We start from the raw sequence: 21569 nt of genomic DNA on the forward strand, positions 1-21569 counted from the left end.
CCTCAACACCATACAGATGTCACAACCGATGGATACATTTTCAAGGACTCTACAATTCATGTTCACAGTATTACTTATATATCTGTTTATAATTATTGTTATTATATTTTTTCAGAGCTCAAGCTGGTAAAAGCTGAGCTGAGCACACTCAGCTATGGGCAGAGCTGAGCACACACATTTCTCAATTGCTCGAAACCTTTGGACTGTCCTAGTGCTGTTTAGTACAATGGCTTTCTAGCTATTTACATAAATATTGCTGTGTAGGCCTAATTGCTTAATGCTATTTTGTAGTGAATTTGGATGATACTGGTTGTAGATGTTACAACTGAGACCATGTGTACCCTGTTCATGTTCCATAGTCTCTCAATTTCATCATTTAATTCAACATATTTCTGGTATTCTTCACTTATTGATTTCTGTATGTTATGTGAGTTTGGAAATAAGTTGTTTTTGCTTGTTTATCCTGTTTTTACACACACACACACACACACACATATATATATATATATAATTATTATGGATTGTCATTTATGTAATCATGGATTGTTTGTAATATCTAATCGCAAACAAGCGAAAATCTGCAGATGCTGAAAATCCAGGATGCTGGAGGGTCCTGCCAAAGGGTTTTGGCCCAAAACATCAACTGTACTCTTTTCCATAGATGCTGCCTGGCCTTCTGAGTTCCTCCAGCAATTTGTGTATGTTGCTTGTAATATACTGTAATTTTAGAACTCTGACTATAAAACTGGATCAGGCTTGTATTTATAATAAGGTATGTTATCTTTTATGAGTTTGTATATTAAAGCAAGATTTTGGTGAATGATGTGCCTGTGTAAGTAATCAGATTATGTTAAACTGCTACAGGATCCTGCAGTGCGTTGCATTGTTTCTGGTTTCTCTTGGCATTTTCTGCATTTATCATCTTGAATTTGTTGGGTTTTTAATGCATTTTTAAAACTTTTTTGTGTGTTAACTACCTGGTCCTATATTGTTACAAGGAACCCCCTCTGTTTCTGGGAAGCAGTCTTCAACTCTGATCCAGGTGTTTGACACTTCATTGTCAACATCTAGTCTGCTCAGATTGTGGGGATGTCTTCCATTAAAAATCAAGCTCATCTAAAGTGATAACTTCTTAATTTTTCTGAGTTGTGCTTTAATTTAAGTTTAGTGGCGTGTTCTTCTTATCAGAATTGCATATGTTCGCATGGAGTGTGGAATTCTGTTTTTGTTGATGAAAGTATATCCTGAGAAGTTTTATCTAACTGTTGAATAAATGTTTTATGCCTGTTATTCCTCTTCTTCCTCCTGTCCTAGATAGTGTTAATCTAAGTGCACTCGAGTGTACATTGGGTTTGTCATTTCAGTTCTTATTTTTCTTTGTAAATTTTCCAGATCGGTTTTGAACCAAGATATAACGCCAAAGGAATATGTTAATATGGGTATATTGAAAGTGTTTATTGCCTTTGTTATATTTTTCTATTGAGCTCTGTTTGGCAGATTTTCTTCAGCCTGATGTAAGTTCTTTTGTAAGTTTCCCTTTTATTTCAATATGATCTACCGGTATTTACTTTACTTGTTGATATCCCAGATACTTGCATGTTTCATATTCATCCATTGGTTGTACTGTATCTTGCTGCTCTGTTTTATATTCCACCAGCCCTATTGCACCTTTCTTTATGTTTAAGTCTAAAGTTCATGTTGATATCTTTAGTTCTAATCTTTGAATTAATTGCTTTAGATTTACTGATAAAGGAGCATATAATTTCAAATGGTCTATGTATACTAGGTGTGTCAAGGTATAATTCATTTAGTTCTCTCTATTTTCATTCAATTCAGTAATTTAGGGAGTGCGTTTAAAGCTAAATAAAATCATGAAAACCCAGGTGTACGCTTTCGTAAATAAAACAGCCGAGGTGCTTTCCGTTTAAAGAAAACTGGAACAACAAATTTATTCTCAACCAAGTCAGAACACAAAGTGCAGTAAAAAACTTCATGTCATTACCTCATCACATCAGAGCAGCCTCTTAAAGTGAACCCCAACTCAATGTAGATGGTTTTGAATTATGTGCATTTCCACCCAATATGTTACCCTATGCAAGCCCTCCAGAATCCACCAGAACCGGCATCGTGAACCTGTCAGGAGCCCAAACAAGCTGCCCGGCTCAGGTCTGCTGTTCCAAGGGTGGAGGAACAGCAGGTGCCTCCAGCTTGCCCAGACGTATGGTGATGCACTCATGCTCACGTCGTGACGCTGGGTCGATGAAAATGAATGAGGCAGAACGTAGGTCAACAGGAATTGAAGAGTACTGTATGTCATGATGGGAGGTAGGAATAGGTGCCAAGGAATTGAGTTTACTAAGAAGGGCAGAATGCTGTTGAGAGGCTGACTGGGCAGACATGGCATTAGGAATAAAATCAGCTGGCATAAAGACTGTCCATGTACCAGGTCAACCACGGATGACCACAGGTCCTCTTTTGGAGCCCTTCTGAGCCCCAGAAGGACCCGGGGTAATGATCATGATCAGTCAGAGAAGCCTTTAAGGAGTGGTGAAACTGCTCTCTTCAGCCATTGGACTGCAGGTGATACAGCATGGTGTGATGTACCATAACACCAAGGTTCTGGGCCATTGCAGTCCAGAGGCAGGTGTAAACTGGGGACCACGGTCAGAGGAAATATCAGATGGATTGTCAAACTGAGCAACCCAGGTGCTGATGAATGCCCGAGCCATGTCAGTGGCTTTCCTCAATGCTAGAGGGATGACTTTGGGCCACCTAGTCGTACTGTCCACCACGATAAGGAGGTGCATGACACCATGAGAAGGGGGAAGAGGACCAACCAAGTCCACACTGACATGATCAACCATTGCTCTGGGATCTGTTGGTGCCAATGGTGCCCGAACACAATGGCTAATTTTCACCTGCTGGCACTCGACACAGGCTGCACTCCAATCACACACATCCTTTCTAAGGCTGTGCCACACTACATTTTGTGCAACCAGTTCCTGTGCGGCCTTCCAGCCTGGATGCAAGATGCCGTGAATGGAGTTAAAAACAGTACATCTCCAATCTGTGGACACTATGGGGCAAGGGCAACTGGCTGAGACATCGCACAGGAGAGTAGCCCCAGCTTCCCCGAACTTTATGTCAGCCAACCACAGGCCCGTGCCTGCTGTTCAGTAAGTCTGGATCACCGGATTGGCTGCTATGCAGGCATGGTCAACCCCTGTGTATATGACCTCAATGGCTGGCCGTGAAAGCCAATCAGACTCGGCATTATTTCTCCCCTTGATGTGTTGTACGTCAGCTGTGATCTCCGATATGGAGGCCAGGAGGTCTGATATTTTGGCCAACACATACACAAGGGGTTTGTGGCCAACGAAAACTGTGAAATGGCAACCCTCTAGTAAAATACAAAAATGGTGAACAGCCAGGTAGAGACTGAAAAGCTTATGGTCAAACTTGCTGTACTTCCTTTCAGGGGGACAGAGCTGCTGGCCGAAGAAGGTGAGCAGCTGCCACACGCCTCCAAGCAACTGAACGTGCACAGCATGCTCTGAAGCATCAAGAGTAATGGCTATAGGTGCATTGGAGAGCAGGTGTGCTGGGAGGGTCACATTGGAAAGAGCTTGCTTGCTGTCATCAAATGCTCTGGTCATGTCCACTGACCAGTCAACCATGTGATTAGGGGTTTTGCCATTAAGGGAACTATACAAGACTAGCATAAGTTCATCAGGTTGTGGAATAAACCAGTGATAGAAATTCACCATAGCTAAGAACTCTTGTAGTTTTTTAGCAGTGCAGGACGGTGGGAAATACATAATAGCAATGACTTTGGATGGGAGGAGTTTTGCACCTTCTGTGGAGATACGATGGCTGAGAAAGCCAATGGTTGACACCCCAGACTGGCATTCAGTAGGATTGATAACCAACCTGTGTTGGCTTAAGTGCTCTAAAAGTGTGTGGGGATGAAATGCGCATTCAAATTCAGACGCACTGGCGACAAGTATGTAATCCAAGTAAACAAAAGGAAAATCTAAGTCTTTTAATGGAGTCCATCAGCCATTGGAAAGTCTCTGCTGCATTTTTCAGCTCAAATGGCATGTGCAGAATCTCAAAGAGGCCAAATAGGGTTATCATAGCCATTTTGGGAATGTCCTCTAAACACGCCAGCACCTGATGGTAGCCCCTAACTAACTCAACTTTAGAAAAAAAAACAATTTTCTGGATAAATATGCCAAAATGTCTTGGATGAGTGGGACTGGCTGACGGGGGTGATCGGGGATGGTGGCCTCATTAAGGTGTCAGTAATTGCCAAATGGGCAACCACCATCGGGCTTAAGGACTATGTGGAGGGGTGAAGCGTGCATAGAATGCCAAGTCATTCCACATTGGCAAACTCAACCTTTATGGTGGCCAGCTTTTTCGGGTCCAGTTAACACACCCGGGCATGGATCGATGGGGCAGTTGCGGGAATGTGGTACTTGACCCCCTTGTTTTGTGACTATAGTTGAGAATGTGGGCCTGGTGAGGTTTGGGAATTCAGCCAGAAGTCGAATGAACTCATATGTGGTACTGCAGGCACTTGGCAGAATTGTTGTGGGGAACTTACTGGGAGAACAGGGTAACGACCCTAAGCCTTGACATCCACAGGTCAGCAGTTCTTAAAATCAGCCAGCAGTCTTTCTGCACACAGGAAATCTGCGCTAAGCAGACGCCTAGCCACTTCAGCCAGGATGAAGTCCAATGCATAACGTCGCCTGCTGAAGCAGTGTCACACATCCTGTCCTGTAAATCTGGATCCTGCTGCCGTTGGCGGACTCCAACGAGATTTTATCGCACATTGTCTTCTAATCAGTAGGTGAAGCTGGTAGCACACTCACTTGAGCACCCGTATCACACAAGAAGCATTGGCCTGAAAGGGTATCTGTAATGAACAGGTGTTCTTTACATCTTTTCATATCCTTATAGCACCCTTTCTTCTCTTCTGTAAGTGTGGTGTGGTTATCCATGTGAACGGTGATTGATGGAAAGATGCATGGTTTGTAAACAAGTAATAGGGCAATACTTTGATGGGTCATTTGAGATTTCTCCTTTAGGTAAGAGATATGTTTTTGTTGGGTCAGTGACCACGTATTCTGTTAGTGTGCTGTTAAATGTTTGGATAATTGTGTCTGTTAGCTCCACTTTGTCATCAGCATCCTGCAGAGGCTCTATATCTGTGTCGTTGTTATTACCGTCAAGCTGTGCAGCAGTTGCTGAAGTATTTATATTTTCATCAATGCTCCGGGGGCAAGCGTGGCATCTTCATTATTTTCTTGTATAGTATTGTTGTGGTCTTTAGGTTGGTTTCTTTCTTGTGTTACTTCATATTTTATTTGCTTTAATATTTATTTGTTTATTGTTTATCCTGATACAGTGTGGAATAGGCCCTTCTGACCCTTGTGCCACATTGCCCAGCAATGCCCCCAAATTTAATCCTCACAGTCATGGGGAGAACATTCAAACTCCAGAATTGAACCTGCGTGCTCGTACAGTAAAGCACTGTGCAACCCTAAGGACTAAGATAAGTTCCATTACTCAATAATGTATGGGCATTATGAATGGAGTTACTTCCAATGAGCATTTCATGAATGTCTTTCTTCTCTTAACTGCTTGAGTGGCCTCAGTTTTCAGTGTACAGCTCCCCTGCGAAACGCCTGCAGTATTTGCAGCCTGTGGTGTTGGTTGGCTACTTTGGTTGTATCTTTATCGGTTTCCCGGTGCCTGTGCAGCAGTTTCCTTACTGCCACGTCCAGTGCTGGCTCCTGACGTGCCCTGGAAATCACCAGGCAATGCCTGTATTACTCAATTCCGTAGACATCTCTCCAGTTCTAAAGTGAAAGGGAATAGCCTTTTATACCTACAGCCAGGTTTTCGTTTCAGCCATCCCTAACATGGAGATCAGATGCTGACCAATATTGTTATTATTATTTTGTATTTGCAGAGTTTGTCTTCTTTTGCTCATTGGTTGTTTGTCAGACTTTGTGTGAAGTTCTTCACTGATAATAGTGTATTTCTTTGGTCGACTGTGAATGTCTGCAAGGAAATGGATTTCAGAGTGGTATATGGGGATGTATAGGATCTTTGTTAATAAATTTACTTTGAACTTGGAATAATTTTCTCCAGACCAAGTATTAAATGTAGTTGATATCAAGAGTGAAATATGGAAGCATTGGCAATAAGAGAAGGCCAGTTAGCCCTTTATGCATGTTTTACTATTCAACATAATCAAGGCTGATCATCCAAATCCAGTACTCTGCTTCTTGTTTTCCCCATATACCTTGACTTTGTTATTCAAATATACTTCTTAAATGCATTGAGGATTGAGCTCCACTGTCTTCTGTAGTAAAGAATTTCATGGGCACACATCCCTTTGGGTGAAGAAATCGCTTCAAACCAGTCCAAAATGGCACCCCCATGTCTTTGCACTCTGAACTCTTACTGTGGCCTTCTTCATAATCAGGAACACATTTCCTGCATGGAATCTGTCATTCCTATCAGGATTTTGTAAGTTTCAATGAGCGCTCTACTCATTCTAAATTGTAGTGCATATAAGCTCAGGTGTCTTAAGCTGCCTTCATGTGTTGGTCCTGGTATCTGAGGAATCAGTCTGATGATTCTTCAACCAAATCATTCTATAGCAAGAACGTTCTTCTTCAGATAAGGACACTAAAGCAGCACCCACTATTCAAGGTGTGGTCCTACTATTCCACCGTTCAATTGCAGTAAAACATCCTTGACCTCAAACCCCGCTGCCATACAGATCAACATAGTATTTGCTTGCTTAACTTCCTGCTGCACTTGCATGATTACTTTCATCAATTGTTGCAGAAGGATACCCAAGGGGCATTTTGTGCCCCTGTCCAACCACACTACCCCAACTTTACCTTCCTCCTGAATCTATTGTAAAGGTAATCGGTCTTCCTTGTTTTCGCCACCTAAAAAGATTTCACACACCAGCTTATCTGCATCCTCCTCACAACTCACAGCCACATCCAGCATTTAGTTGTTTGCAGACTTGGAGATGTTACATTTAGCCCCTTAACTAAAGCCTAAATATACACTTAATGGCCAGCTTATTGGGTGCAATGTACACACATACATCATTAACGGCAATATCTAATCAGACAATCATGTGGCAGTATCTCAAAGGATAAAGGCCTGCAGACATGGTCAAGAGGTTCAGTTGTTGTTCAGATCAACAGCAGAATGAGGAGGAACTGTGATCAAAGTGACTTTGACTGTGGAATGATTGTTGGTGTCCGCCAGTGTGGTCTGACTACCTCGGTAATCTTTGATGTCCTCCAATTTTCACGCACATCAGTTTACAGAGAATGGTGCAAAAGACAAAAAAAAACAACATCCAGTGAGTGGCAGTTCTCTGGGCAAAAGCACCTTGTTAATGAGAGAGGTCATAGGAGAATGGCCAGACTAGTTCAACCTAACAAGCAGAGGACAGTAACTCAAATAACCATGCATTACAACAATGGCGTGCAGAATGGTGTCTCAGAACACACACCACATTGAGCCTTGAAGTAGGTGGCACTACAGGAGCAGAAGACCACTTGCATACGCTCAATGGCCTCCTTATTAACTGCAGAGGTACCTAATAAAGTGGTCAGTGAATGTACATGCAGAATAGCTGAGGTCTCATCGCAGAACTCTGTGGTGTTCTGCTAGTCACCACCTATAACTTAGAAACGAACCTGCATAGTGCTACCCATTATTTCCTATCTGACAGTCATTTCTGTAAGAATGCTGGTAAATTATCCCCAATCCCATGTTGTGCATATACTTGATTGGGATCCTATCAAAAGCAATCTGTAAGTCTAAATAAACACCAAGTCCACTGATGTTGTGTGTTTTCAAAGTTATATGCAAGGTTTCATTTCTTCACAGGACAGAGGAGTCTTATGGGGTGTTTTCAAATATCATGCAGATGGTGTCCAATGCCTGACTCCAGTTTTGCCTTGACTACTGCATGATGACACCGTCTGGTCTTTTTCCAGAGTGACACCCAATTTGGCAGATGTCCTAGTTACAGTTGATGCTTAATATCCTTGGTCAGTCACAGTGTAAGTTGTACCAGCTCTTTATCAGCTCTCTGCATCAGATTAGAGGATCCAAAACTGGTAGTTATCATGCAAAGAAGCAAGTTAAATAAGAAGTGAAGAAGAACCCCACAATTCTCATGATCAGTGTGCCACTTTAAGCAAATGAAAATACATTGCCATGACCAAAAAGGAGGGAGGAGGGAAGGATGCCAAGCCAGACTAAAAAGCCAGGGCATGAAACCTCCTCTGCCCAGTATCCTGTTAGCAAACATTCACTGGAGAACAAGACCGAGGGCAAGATTGCTCTACCGGAGGGAAGTGAGGAATTGCTATGTTCCTGTTTCATGGAAACATGGCTTACTCTGAACACAGCAGAGTAAGATCCAAGGGTTTCTTGATACAAAGGATGAACCAGACTGCTGATTCAAAAAAGGCAAGAGCTGGGAAGCTGTGTTTCATGATAAAATCTTTGTGGTGCTTGGACATAGTGTTCTTGTCATGTTCTTGTTCCTCTGACCTGAACATCTAATGATTACGTGTTGACCATTCTAATTACAAAGAGTAATTTGTGATCCTGATCACTGTTTACATACCAACAAAGGTAGCAAACAAAAACAGTCTACCCCGACGCCTTTTCAATCATTGTCAGGGTCTTCAATCAGACTTATATGAAGATATCTCTGCCCAATTATCATCAACATATCACTTGCAGCACCAGGAGTACCAACACAGTCAACCATTGCTATACTATCATTAGGAATACCTACCATTTCAAGCTTATACCACATTTCTGAAAATCTGATAACTTGTCTGTCCTCCTCCTACCTGTATGCAGGCAGAGGCTAAAGAGCAAGGCCCCAGAAGCAAGGACAACAAAGAGGTGCTCATGGGGGGGCAGAGGAGCGGTATCAAATTGCTTTGAGTCTGTGAACTGAATGGTATTCAACATCTCATGAAAGGATCTGGATGAATACAACATGATTAACAATGACTTTATAAACGCAGTCGTAGATTAGCGCATCCCCAAAAAATAATTCAGAGTCTTCCTCAATGAAAAGCCCTGGATGAACCATGAGATCTGCAATCTGCTGAGGGCCAGGCCTCAGGTCTTCAGGTCTGGCGACCAAGCAATATACAAATCATCCTGATACGATTTCTGCAAGGTCATCTTACATGCAAATTGGCAATTCTGGACCCACTGAGGGAATCTCCACAGCTTTGGCAGGGCATGAATGCTATCACTTCCTGCAAAGTGAAACTACGTAATAAACACAAGAAAGTCAGCGGATGCTGGAAATTCAAAGCAACACACCAAAAATACACAGGGTCTTGTAAGAGACTCATAGATAGGTCTAAGGAGCTTAGAAAAATAGAGGTCTATGCGGTAGGGAAATTCTAGGCAACTTCTAGAGTAGTTTACATGGTCAGCACAACATTGTGGGCTGAAGGGCCTGTAATGTGTTGTAGATTTCTATGTTTCTGTGTAAAAATGCTGGGGGAATTCAGAAGGTCAGGTAGCATCTATGGAAATGGATAGATAGTTGACATTTCAGGCCAAGACCCTTCTTCAGGACTGAGAAGGACAGGGGAAAGATAGCAGAACAAAGAAGTGGGGAGGGGGAAGAGACTGGCTGGAAGGTGATAGGTGAAGTCAGGTGGCTGGAGAGGAAGGAATCTGATAGGAGAGACGAATGGACCATAGGAAAAAAGGAATGAGGAGGGGACCCAGGGGAAATAATTAAACATGGAGGCACCTTCACGAGCCCACACCCCCCGACAGCTCCAAATGACCCTGTGGTTTCAGTCCTGAGCATCCTTCAGGAGAGTGAATGCACAGAAAGCATCCAGCCCAGAGAAGGTACCTGACTGAATACAAAAGACCTGTGCTGATCAGCTGGATGAAGTGTTCAACGATATCTTTAAACTCTTACTTCAGCAGTTTGAGGTACCTACCTGCTTCAAATAGACCGGTACCCAAGAAGAATGTGGTTACCTGCCTCAATAACTATGATCGAGTTGCACTTACATCCACTGTACTGTAGTGTTTTGAGAGATTGGTGATGAAACACATCAACCTCTGCCTGAACTACAACTTAGATCTGCTTGTAGATCTATCATCACAACAGGTCAACAGCGTTTCATTGGCTCTTTACTCAACCCTGAAACATCTGGACAGCAAAAATGCATACATCAGGATGCCCTTCATTGACTACAGCTTGGCACTCAACACTATCATCCCCTCAATGCTAATCAATAACCTTCAAGACCTCAGCCTCAATACCTCCCTGCACATCTGGAGTCTTGATTTCCTTATTTGCAGACACCAGTCATTTCAGATTGGCAACAACATCTCCTCCAAAATCTTCATCAGCACAGGTGCACCACAAGTCTGTGTGATTAGGTCCCTGCTCTGCGCACTTTATACAAATGACTCTAGGGCTAAGCACAGCTCCAATGCCATATTTAAGTTTGCTGTTGTCATCACTACTGTAGGATGAATCAAAGGTGATAATGGATCAGCATGTCAGAGGGAGATTGAAAACCTTGCTGAGCTGTGCCACACAAGAACTTCTAGTTAATGTCAACAAGACCAAAGAGCAGATTATTGACTTCAGGAGGAGGAAGCTGGAAGTTTGTGAGCCAGTTCTCTTTAGGGGATCAGAGGTGGAGAGGGTCAGTAACTTTAAATTCCTTGGTGTTATCATTTCAGAGGATCTGTCCTGGGTCCAGCATGTAACTGCCATTAAAAAGAAAGCAGGGCAGCATCTATACTTTCTAGAAGTTTGTGAAGATACGGCATGTCATCTAAACCTTTGAGAAACTTCTGGTTGCATCATGGCCTGGTATGGGAACACCAATGCCCTTGAATGGAAATGCGCACAAAAAGTAATGGATACAGCCCAGTTCATCACATGTGAAGCCCTCTCCACCACTGAGAATTCTCGGGAATTCTGATGGCACCCCCATTTCAACTGATCCATACACCAGCTCACAATCCAAAATGACCCTACGCAAAGACACCCTTTCTGTCCCTTTTCCTATTCCTCTCAGGGCTACCTCGCCTGTCGGAGGTGCGAATTGTAATACGTTACGGCTAATTAATGATAGCTCCACCCCCGTGTCTCTCCAAATCCGTACGGGAATTGGTGGGTCCCCCTTCCTCACAGACACAGTTCCGTGTGACATATAAATCTCCGACCCCTCGCGCTCTCTGCTCCCCTGGGACCCTCTTGCCGATTTTCTGATTACCACTGCACACCCGATAGGGATCGCTGCTTTCCCTCTCTCTGGCTCCTTTCTCGGAGCAAAGCATTTAGATGCAATATGACCCACCTTTCCACAATTAAAACAGGTCAAGCCAGGACCTCTCCTGCCGTCTTGCCTCTCCTCTTCAATTTTACCACTAGCTCCCAGCGGGATCTCCGACTCAGCCGGCGGACTTTCTCTACCGTTCCCACGGTCTCTCGGGTAACTTTTTGGCAAGGAAAACTTTGTCTTGTGGGTTAGGGCATATTCATCTGCGAACCTAGCAATTTCTGAGATGGACTGATTCGTCCTCTCATTCAAATACATCCGGATCTCTTCCGGAACACAACCTTTAAATTCCTCAATCTCATCTGTGGCCTCCCCTGTAGCTAAGCCGTTCTTCCGTTGTGGGGTCGCCAATCCCAGGCAAGGAAAAGACGCACACGAACCCCACCACCGGCTGTCGCTCTCAAAACGCTGTCGCAGGAATTCTCGCGTATCTTCTGGTGCGTCTGAAGGGGTCCTCCCCCCCAGACCCTCCTTTATACTTCCTCACGGGACCACCGGTGTCAATCTCTCTCAACCAGCCCACTTTGCCCGAGGGCTTTACACGTGGACTTCATGAGACAATAGTCAAAGAGTCGCTTTATTCTGCTTCCCGGGGGAACGTGGTCTTCAGCACGTCCCTCTCTCTCTCTTGGGTCATTTGACCCCCCTCTTGACTAGGGCTCTTGCAAATCTCACAAAGCATGCAATTTCAACATATACAGAATTTAATTATTTAAAAGAAAGCATTACTTACTTTACATCTAAAACCATGAACTGAAAAACGTTTTGATGAAGGGTTGATGAGTTGTCTTTTCATTATTCCTTAAGGTGAAGTCTATGCCTGAAAAAGTAATATTGAAATTACAAAATGGTAGATAATTTTTATGTCATTATATGTCACTGCTTCCTTCTACAATTTAAATAAACTTTTTTGCTTCCAGTGCTTTATCATCTATCTAGTATGAACTTTCTGATCAGTTAATGATCCATTAAAATGGAATTAGAGGAAATCCATTTAACAAAGTTAAAGGGGTTAACTATTTAACAAAGAAAGATGAGGGCTTTTTTTCCTCAGAGGCCAGTGAATGTTTGGAACAAAATCCAAAATGCTGAAATAACTCAGCAGGTTAGGCTGTGCCTTTCAACGTTTTGGTTCCGTGACCTTTCATCAGAACTGAGAAACAGAGAAAAGCAACTTAGTTTTCAGTAGGTGGGGTGGAATATGTGGGGAAAAAAGGGAACATCTGTGATAGGATGAGTTGAAATGGCTTAATAACAGTAGATTCCAGCACATGAAACTTTTTGGTCGATATAATGAGCTATAATGGTAAGATGGTGGGACCTGCCCATCAGGCCAGGTATTCGAGTAGAATAAGGAAAAGAAAGCCAACATAAAAACAGAAGAATGTAAAATGTGGTATGAACTAAGCAGGTGAGATAGTATCTGTGAGAATAAGAATAGTTGATGTTCCAGACCAGTAGCCAAACATCAAACCTGAAAGAGAGAGAGAGATAAGTTAGTCGAGGTAGTGGCAATATATGAGTGAAATTTCTCTGACAGAGTGAATGCATGTGGGATAAGGTACCTTGGCTTGTAGCAAGTTATCTACTCAAAGAGAGGAAAAGGAAAAAGGGTGGCAGCCTGAAATGGTTTGATATAGATAGGAAAAATCCAATGTTATCTAATGTTATAATATTCAACTTGAAGTGCGCTATGACTTGATCTTGCATTAGATCTGATTGTTAGATTGTTGGCAAGGGCAAAATATTACTATGGATAAATGAGATAGGAGAGTTGATATTATTATCGTGATCTTATTTCATGAAGAAATAAACTTGAAATATTGAATGATCTTAACCTGTTTCTAATTCATATGTATCTTACGAATTATTCCAGTTATTACACTGCAAACTCTAGAGATTAATATCTATGATTAAATATACAATACCAAAGTTTCAATAAAGTGCAGTTCCGCGCAATGCTCCAAGAATGTGAAATCACATCAAAAGAACAGCCGACCCAAATGTGAATGTTGAACAGAAAATTTTATTGAATCATTCCACCTATCTTTCACTGGTTTTTACAAACCAGAATACATTAAAGGTTCATTCATGGACTAAAAGAGTGACTATTCTTTGCTCTACGGAGAATGCATAATTATGGAATAATAATATGTGACAGCAGAAAAGAGAATGGTCAAACAATTCCTCTTGAGAATCAGTCAACTAAATCAAGAAACCAGTTCAATCAAAAAAATGCAAGCAACCATTCAAAAGGATGCAATAGTAAGATATCCTGGCTCCTTAGTCCAGTTAGAAATTTGATTGATTAGCTCTGCAAGAATAATCTGGTTGAATTGTTTGCAAGGACAATAATTATTATTATTAATAATAATAATCATAGTAAGTACTTTACTGATCCCAAGTGGGAAATTATTTTGTTACAGCAGCAGCATCTAAAAACACACTTAGCAATAATAAAAAATATAATAATATTGACTAATAATAAAGTATAGAATAATATGCACAATAAAGTTGTACCAATATGTGCAATAATAATGTACAAAATAATAAAGCAATTATAGAGTGATGTGTGCTCTCCCGTAGCACAGAGATGAACCGTTGTATGTGCTTATTGCATTTGGTAGGAACTATTTTCTGTAACGATCCTTGTGACAGCAGAGCTGAATGAGACTGTTTGAAAGGGTGCTTCACTGCATATTCAGTAGGTCATGGAAAGGATGTGCCTGGTAGTCCATAATGGATAACAGGTTGTTTAGTGACTTTCTTTCCCTCACTAACTCAAAAGATTCCAGGTTGTAGCCAAGGATGTATCCAGCCTTTGTGATGTGTTTATTTAATCTTTTTGCTTCACCAGCACTGATGCTGCTTTGCCAGTATAAAGCAGCAAGAAGACTGCACTCGCTACAACAGACTAGTAAAAGATCTCCAGCATCCTGCTGCACACATTGGAGGATCTTAGCTTTCTTAGAAGATAGGGTCTGCTCATCCCCTTCTTGTAAACAGCCCTTGTATTGGTTTTCTAGCCAAGTCTGTTGTCAAGGTGAACACCCAAGTATTTGTACTCCTCCACCATCACAACTTCTTCTCCCAGAATGTATACAGGACTTGTCACAGTCCTCTTCCTCATAAAATCAAGCATCATCTACCTGATTTTGGCCACATTCGGGAGCAGGTGATTCCTCTCGCACCACTCCACAAAATTGTCTACCAGTCCTCAATACTCCCACTTCTGCCTAGCTCTGTTACACCCAACCACCGCGGAGTCATTAAAGAACCTCTGCAAGTGATAAGACTCAGATTGGGTCTGAAAGTCTGAGGTGTACAGCGTGAACAGAAATGGAGACAGGACAGTCCCTTGTGGTGCTTCAGTACCACTCATCACCATCTGAGACGGAGAACTACCCAGCTGTACAACAGGGGTCAGTCTGTCAGGTAGTCAATAATCCAGGAGATAGTGGATTTGTCTATGCCGATTCTTCTCACTCAAAAGTAGTGGCTGGAATGTATGGAAATGTTGCATGAAATTATAATTACCTAGATTAACTTCATCAATCCAAAGATTCCTCCTTGCCTTTATCCACCAACAGAAATCGTAAAGTGCTAGGGAAGATATATACAAAGATTCAAAGTTTTAAGTGATGTGCACTCAATAACAGAACGAATATGATGGCAAACTAATCTCTCTGTGTCAATTATAAAGAGCTGTGGGCAAGAAGAGTTCAGAAATTCATTACAAAGGCCATCTGTGATCCTGGCTATTTGAGGCACAAAATACAGAAATAAAATAATGGAATTTTGTAACACATAGTTAGGGCTGCAGATAGAATATATTGCCCAATTCTGGTTGCCATGCAAAAGGAAACATACAATGTCTTTATGGAGGGTACAGAAAAGATTTACTAAGATTTTTCAAGGCTGAGGGACTTTAGTTATGGAGAAGCTCATGTAGTTTTTCTTTGAAATGAGGAAGATGCAAGGGAATCTGATAGAAGTAGTTTCAATTGCCTTCTTCAAGAGATCTTTGGATAAGTTTCTCAAAATAATTTGTTGATAAGACCATGAGAAGAGGAGGAATGGACTCAACAGCCTGAATGCCCATGAGCAAAAATATCAAATGACAACCCTGTGCATGTCATATGGTATATCAGTGGTTCATGCAGTTACGTGTGTATCGGTAGTTTGCTGTAACTTAGAAAGGCAACAGGAGGACAGGCTTTAGATGTGGCCACTGGGCTTTATGACAGTTCGCACCCAGCAGAACCAGAATGGTAACATGAACTTGAATGCAGACACCAAACCAAACAAGGTTCTAGACCAATAGATCTTAAAACAGAAACATCAAGCGATGATGACTGAACCTGAATGTGTGGAGTTCCAAAATTAAAGCCTACAGATCTTTTCAGTTGAGGAAGTTTAGACTGGTTTTGCTGACACTAACTGTTTCCACCCATGATGCCCAGGGTTGGGAGTAAAGCTGAAAGCCCTAAGCCTGCAGAAAAGCTGAACTGTGTTAGATCCTCTCTCTCCAGTCACTGAATGATGTAGCCTTTATCTGCAGGAGCATTTCATGGATTTGGAACTTGCAGATTCATTACCTGAAGCACAATTAATTCTCAATCTGTCTTGATCCAAAGATTAGAAATTGCAAAAAAGAAATATCTGCACCTTTTGTGTAGTTTCATTCTGTTTGTATCTTTAATTACTTGGCTTTTAATCAGGTTTCAAATCGTGTTCTACAGTAGTATCAACTGACATGGACACTGACGTGATGGCAAAACAAAGACACAGATATAACTTACACTAGATGTTAACCATGTGTATGATGTCAATAAAATCTAATTAGGGTTTCAACAAATTGCAGTGTGATTCAACAAATGTATTACCTTGGCATTGTTGTGCACTTTGCTAATTTTGCCTCTTTGACCATTTCATCTTTTTCACTATTTGCTCCAGCTTTATTTGATTCTGGTCCTGTACTGACAAAATGTAAGATCCCTCAGATATAAAATACTCAACAACATAGTTTAAGAAAAGACACGGTAATGCATTCTGAAATGCTGATTTGGTAGTTTCACTTCCACAATTTTGACAACTCTGAAGTGAAAATTAACTTGACTAATTAATTCATCTCAGTGCTGTAGAAATTACCCATAGCTCAAATCAAATTAGACAGGGCACTCAGCACATTAAATTTTCTTCTAAATCTGATTCTTTTTAAGCCAAATATTAGTTACTCTTCAAAATTATCATCCTAAGGCTGCTCAGGCTGGGCAAAATATGTTTCTGTCAACCTGGGCAATGCTAAATCGGAAAAATTATGTAATTGTTTTGTATCTTTACCTGTAGCAAGGAACAAGAGAAATTTATACAGCCACATCATGCAGCAGGAACTGAACTTGAAAATGTAGCATTCCAAAACAAGAAGTCCGTGGGTGTTTGAATTTGAAGTAATAGGGCATGATTTTGTCAGGTATTGGTGGTAACACTAACTTCCCTCCATGAAGTTCAGGGCTGTGAGTAAAGCTGCAACCTCAATGATTGTAGGAAAGTTAAACTTTTGTTCCATTAGCCCATGCAGGTCATTGAATAATGCAGGCATTTCTGTAGGAGTTTTTTGTGGATGTAGAGATTGCAGGTCAAATTGCAAAATCTGCATTTAATTCTCAGTCTGCTTGAAAAATGAAGGAAACTAGAAAATAGAAGCTGCAGCTTTTTTTTTTCCAGCATTTTGCTTACTTTCGTGTTTTCAAATACTTGCCTGTTACTTAGATTCACATTTCTGATCGACAATGGTCACAAATAACATGGGTCTACAATAGCTGCAGAAAATATTGAAAATTCTAACCTGCCCCTGGTTGTGATGGTTATCGAAAGATGCTGGTATCATCCACCTAAATTACCAAAGTGTTAGTTACATGCAACCTGCAGATCCTGAATAACAAGAAGATTTCATGAGGGTTTCAACAAATCTCAGGGTAACCCAAGAAACGTATTGTCTTCACTTTCCCCTGCACTTTCATTGTTCTGCTTCTCTTTGTCCTTTTCATCTTTTTCAACATATGCCATGGCTTCATTTGCTTTCAGCCCCGTATTACTAAAAGAAAGAAATAGATATGATAATGCATTTCTGAAAAGCTGGTTCAGCAGATTCACGTTCGCAGGTCACCTCCACCGTTTTGAAACACAAAAGGGAGACCATAACATGACTAAGCAAGTCCAGCTCAGTGCTGCAGAAGATCTCTACAACTCATGTTCAATTAAGATATGACACTCCACGCATTAAAATTCCTTCTGAGTCAGAATGACTACAAGCCAAATATTTGCTACTCTTAAAAATTATCACCCCTTGGCTCCTCACACTGCTCAAGCTTTTTCTCTGTTAACGTGGGCAATGCCAAATTGGAAAGTAATGTAATTGTTTTATATCTGCAATTGGAGCAAAGACCAATAGTCCTTCCTACAGTCAGATTACGTGTTAATAGTTGACCTTGGAAGTGTGCAGTTCCAGAATGGAAATGCAGAATAAAGTGCAATAGCTAAAGAGAAGTGCAGTAAAGTTTGATAAGAATGTGCAGGGCCATAATGAGGTAAAGTGTATGGGTCAACAGTCCATTTTGTTTTTCTATCAAACCATTTATGATTTTAACGGCAGGCTAGAAGTTGTCCTTGAACCTGCTGCTGCATGTTTTTAGGTTTTTGTATCTTTTGCCAGATGGGAGAGGCAGAAGAGAGATTGTCCAGTGTGGATAGGATTATGCTGGCTGCTTTACTGAGGCAGTGAGTAGTATAGATTGAGTCCAAGAAGAGCAGACAGATTTGCATGATGAATTAAGCTACGTCGACACCTCATTACAGTTTTTCACGTTCATAGCTAGAGCAGATGCCTTGTGATGCATCCAGATAGGGTGCCTTCTATTGAACATTGATAACAATTAGTCAGCAGGGACAAGCCAATTTTCTTTAGCCTCCAAAGGATGTAAAGGCCTTTGTGAGCTTCTTTGGCCGTGGCATCTACACATTTGGACCAGGACATGCTCTCAACTTCAGCACCATTGAAGTAAGCAGGAGCATGTGCACCACCCCCACCCCCCCACGCTGAAGTCAATGACCAGCTCTTTTGTTTTACTGACTTTGATGAGACATCTATTGTCAGAACACCATGTTTTAAAGCATGCTAAGACCATACAACATAGGAGCAGAATTAGGCCATTCAGCCCACTGAGTCTTCTCTGCAATTCCGTCGTGGCTGACTTTTTATCCCTGTCAACCCCATTGTCCTGCCTTCTCCCATAACCTTTGACACCCTGATTAATCAAGAGCCTATCAATGTCTGCCTTAAATATATCCAATGACTTGGCCTGCACAGCCATCTCTGGTAATGAATTCCAAAGATTCACTAACTTCTGGCTAAAGAAATGTTTCCTCAGTTTTGTTCTAACTGGGTATCCCCCAGTTCTGATGCTGTACCCTTTGGTCCTAGACTCCGCCAATATAAGAAACATCCTCTCCACATTAACTTTATCCAGACCTTTCAATATTCGATAGGTTTAAATGAGATCTTTCCTCATTCCTCTAAATTCCAAAAAGTACAGCCCAGAGCTATCAAATTCTCCATATATGTTAACCCTTTCATTTCTGGGATTATTCTCATGAACCTCCTTCTGGACCCTCTCAAATGCCAGTGTGACAATGTTTAAATCTGAATTGAATTTGAAATGAATTGAATTGACGTTATTTCTTACACATTTCACATACATGAGTAGTAAAAATCTTAATGTTACGTCTCTGTCTGATTGAGCAATTTATAGTAATTGTATGTACAACAGGACAGTCAATATAACATAGAAATACAATTGTATCAGCGCAATTTAATCAGTCTGATGGCCTGGTAGAAGAAGATGTCCCAGAGCCTGTTGGTCCTGGCTTTAATGCTGCAGTACCATTTCCCAGATGGTAGCAGCTGGAACAGTTTGTGGTCTGGGTGACTCGGGTCCCCAATGATCCTTTGGGCCCTTTTTGTCTCTGTAAATGTCCTCAATAGTGGTAAGTTCACATCTACAGATGTGCTGGGCTGTCCACACCACTCACTGCAGAGTCCTGCAGTTGAGGGAAGAACAGATCCCATACCAGGCAGTGATGCAGCCAGTCAGGATGCTCTCAATTGTGCCCCTGTAGAAAGTTTTTAGGATTTGGGGACTCATGCCAAACTTCTTCAACCGTGAGGTGAAAGAGGCGCTGTTGTGCTTTTTTCACCACACACCCGGTATGTACAGACCACATGAGATCCTTGGTGATGTGTATGCCAAGGAACTTAAATCTGCTCACCCTCTCCACCCCAGATCCATTGATGTCAATGGGCGTTAGCCTATCTCCATTCCTCCTGTAGTCCACAACCAAGTCCTTCCCTCATATTGACTGGCACTTCCTGAGTGCAAGGGAGATAGATGGGGCTGAATATGTCACGTGTGTTCAAGAAGGATTCCTGACACAGTATATGGACCAGCAGACGAGAGGAGAGGCTATACTGGATCTAGTTCTGGGTAATGAACCTGGTCAGGTGACAGACCAGGTGGGGGAGCAGTTTGGTGTGAGTGACCGCAACTCCCTTAGCTTCAGCATAGCTATGGAAAGGGATAAAATCAGATGAAATGGTAAAGTGCTTAACTGGGGAAGGGCTAACTTTGAAGGGATGAGGCAGGAACTAGTGAGAGTAAATTGGAAACAGATGTTCAAAGGGGAAAGCACAGAAGTAATGTGGGAGAAGTTTAGGGACCACTTGAGCTGGGCTCAGGATAGGTTTGTCCCACTGAGACAAGGAAGAAATGGTAGGAAAATGGAACCATGGCTGACGAAACATGTGAGGCAACTCGTTAAGAGGAAAAAGGAAGCATATGTTAGATACAAGAAGCAGGAAGTAGGAGGGGCTTATGAGAAATATAGGGTAGCCAGGAAGGAGCTAAAGAAAGGACTCAGGAGAGCTCAAAGGGGACATCAGAAGGCCTTGGCATGTAGGATTAAGGAGAACCCCAAGGCGTTCTATGCTTATGTGAAGAATAGGGGGATGACGAGAACAAAGGTGGGACCGCTAAAGGATGAAAAGGGCATCATGTGCCTGGAAGCGGAGGAGGTTGAGGAGGTCCTAAATGAATACTTTGCTTCAGTATTCACAAGTGAAAAGGATCTTGATCAGGATGAGGTCAAAGTAGAGCGGGCCTGTGTGCTGGACAATGTGGAGATTAAGGAAGAAGTGCTCGATCTTCTTAAAAACATTAAGATGGATAAATCCCCAGGGCCGGATATGATACACCCCAGGTTCTTGTGGGAATTGAGAGAAGAGATCGCAGGAGCATTAGCTATGATCTTTGAATCCTCTTTGGCTGCAGGGGAAGTGCCGGACGACTGGAAAATGGCAAATGTAGTTCCTTAGTTTAAAAAAGGTAATAGGGAGAAACCTGGGAACTATAGACTGGTGAGTCTTATGTCGGTGGTATGCAAACTACTGGAAAGGATTCTTAAGGATAGGATCTACGAGCATTTGGAGAAGTACAGTCTACTCATGGATAATCAACATGGCTTTGTGAAGGGAAGATCATGCTTCACGAGCCTGATTGAGTTTTTTTGAAGAGGTAACAAAAGAAATTGATGAGAGTAGGGCAATGGATGTAGTCTACATGGACTTTAGCAAAGCCTTTGACAAGGTCCCTCATGAGAGACTCATCCAGAAAGTCATGAGGCATGGGATAAATGGAACCTTGGATGTTTGGATAAAAAATTGGCTTAAAGGAAGAAAGCAGAAGGTAGTTGTAGAAGGAAAGTATTCTGCCTGGAGGTCGGTGACTAGTGGAGTACCGCAGGGATCTGTCCTGGGACCCCTGCTATTTGTGATTTTTATAAATGACCTGGATGTAGAGGCGGAAGGATGGGTGAGTAAGTTTGCGGATGACATGAAGATTGGAGGAGTTGTGGATGGAGCTGTAGGTGGTCAAAGGTTACAAGAGGATATAGACAGGCTGCAGAGTTGGGCAGAAAAATGGCAGATGGAGTTCAATCCGGACAAGTGTGAGGTGATGCATTTTGGAAGGACAAACCAGCAGACTGAGTACAGGATTAATGGTCAGTTACTTAAGAGTGTGGATGAACAAAGGGACCTCGGGGTTC

General features: G+C 42.0%; 1 protein-coding gene across 1 annotated transcript in view; it reads right to left on the bottom strand.

The window, feature by feature from the left end:
- LOC140729543 (uncharacterized) overlaps window positions 1-21569 on the bottom strand; it is a 113076-nt gene that overhangs the window by 89628 nt on the left and 1879 nt on the right. Inside the window, exons 2-3 of the mRNA XM_073049387.1 lie at window positions 14946-17505; window positions 12142-12228 (exon numbers count right to left, since the gene is read on the bottom strand). The gene's annotated coding sequence lies outside the window, so the exon portion shown is untranslated. The remainder of the gene's footprint in view (window positions 1-12141; window positions 12229-14945; window positions 17506-21569) is intronic.

Source organism: Hemitrygon akajei, chromosome 6 (genome assembly GCF_048418815.1).
Source record: "Hemitrygon akajei chromosome 6, sHemAka1.3, whole genome shotgun sequence".
Taxonomy (NCBI): domain Eukaryota; kingdom Metazoa; phylum Chordata; class Chondrichthyes; order Myliobatiformes; family Dasyatidae; genus Hemitrygon; species Hemitrygon akajei.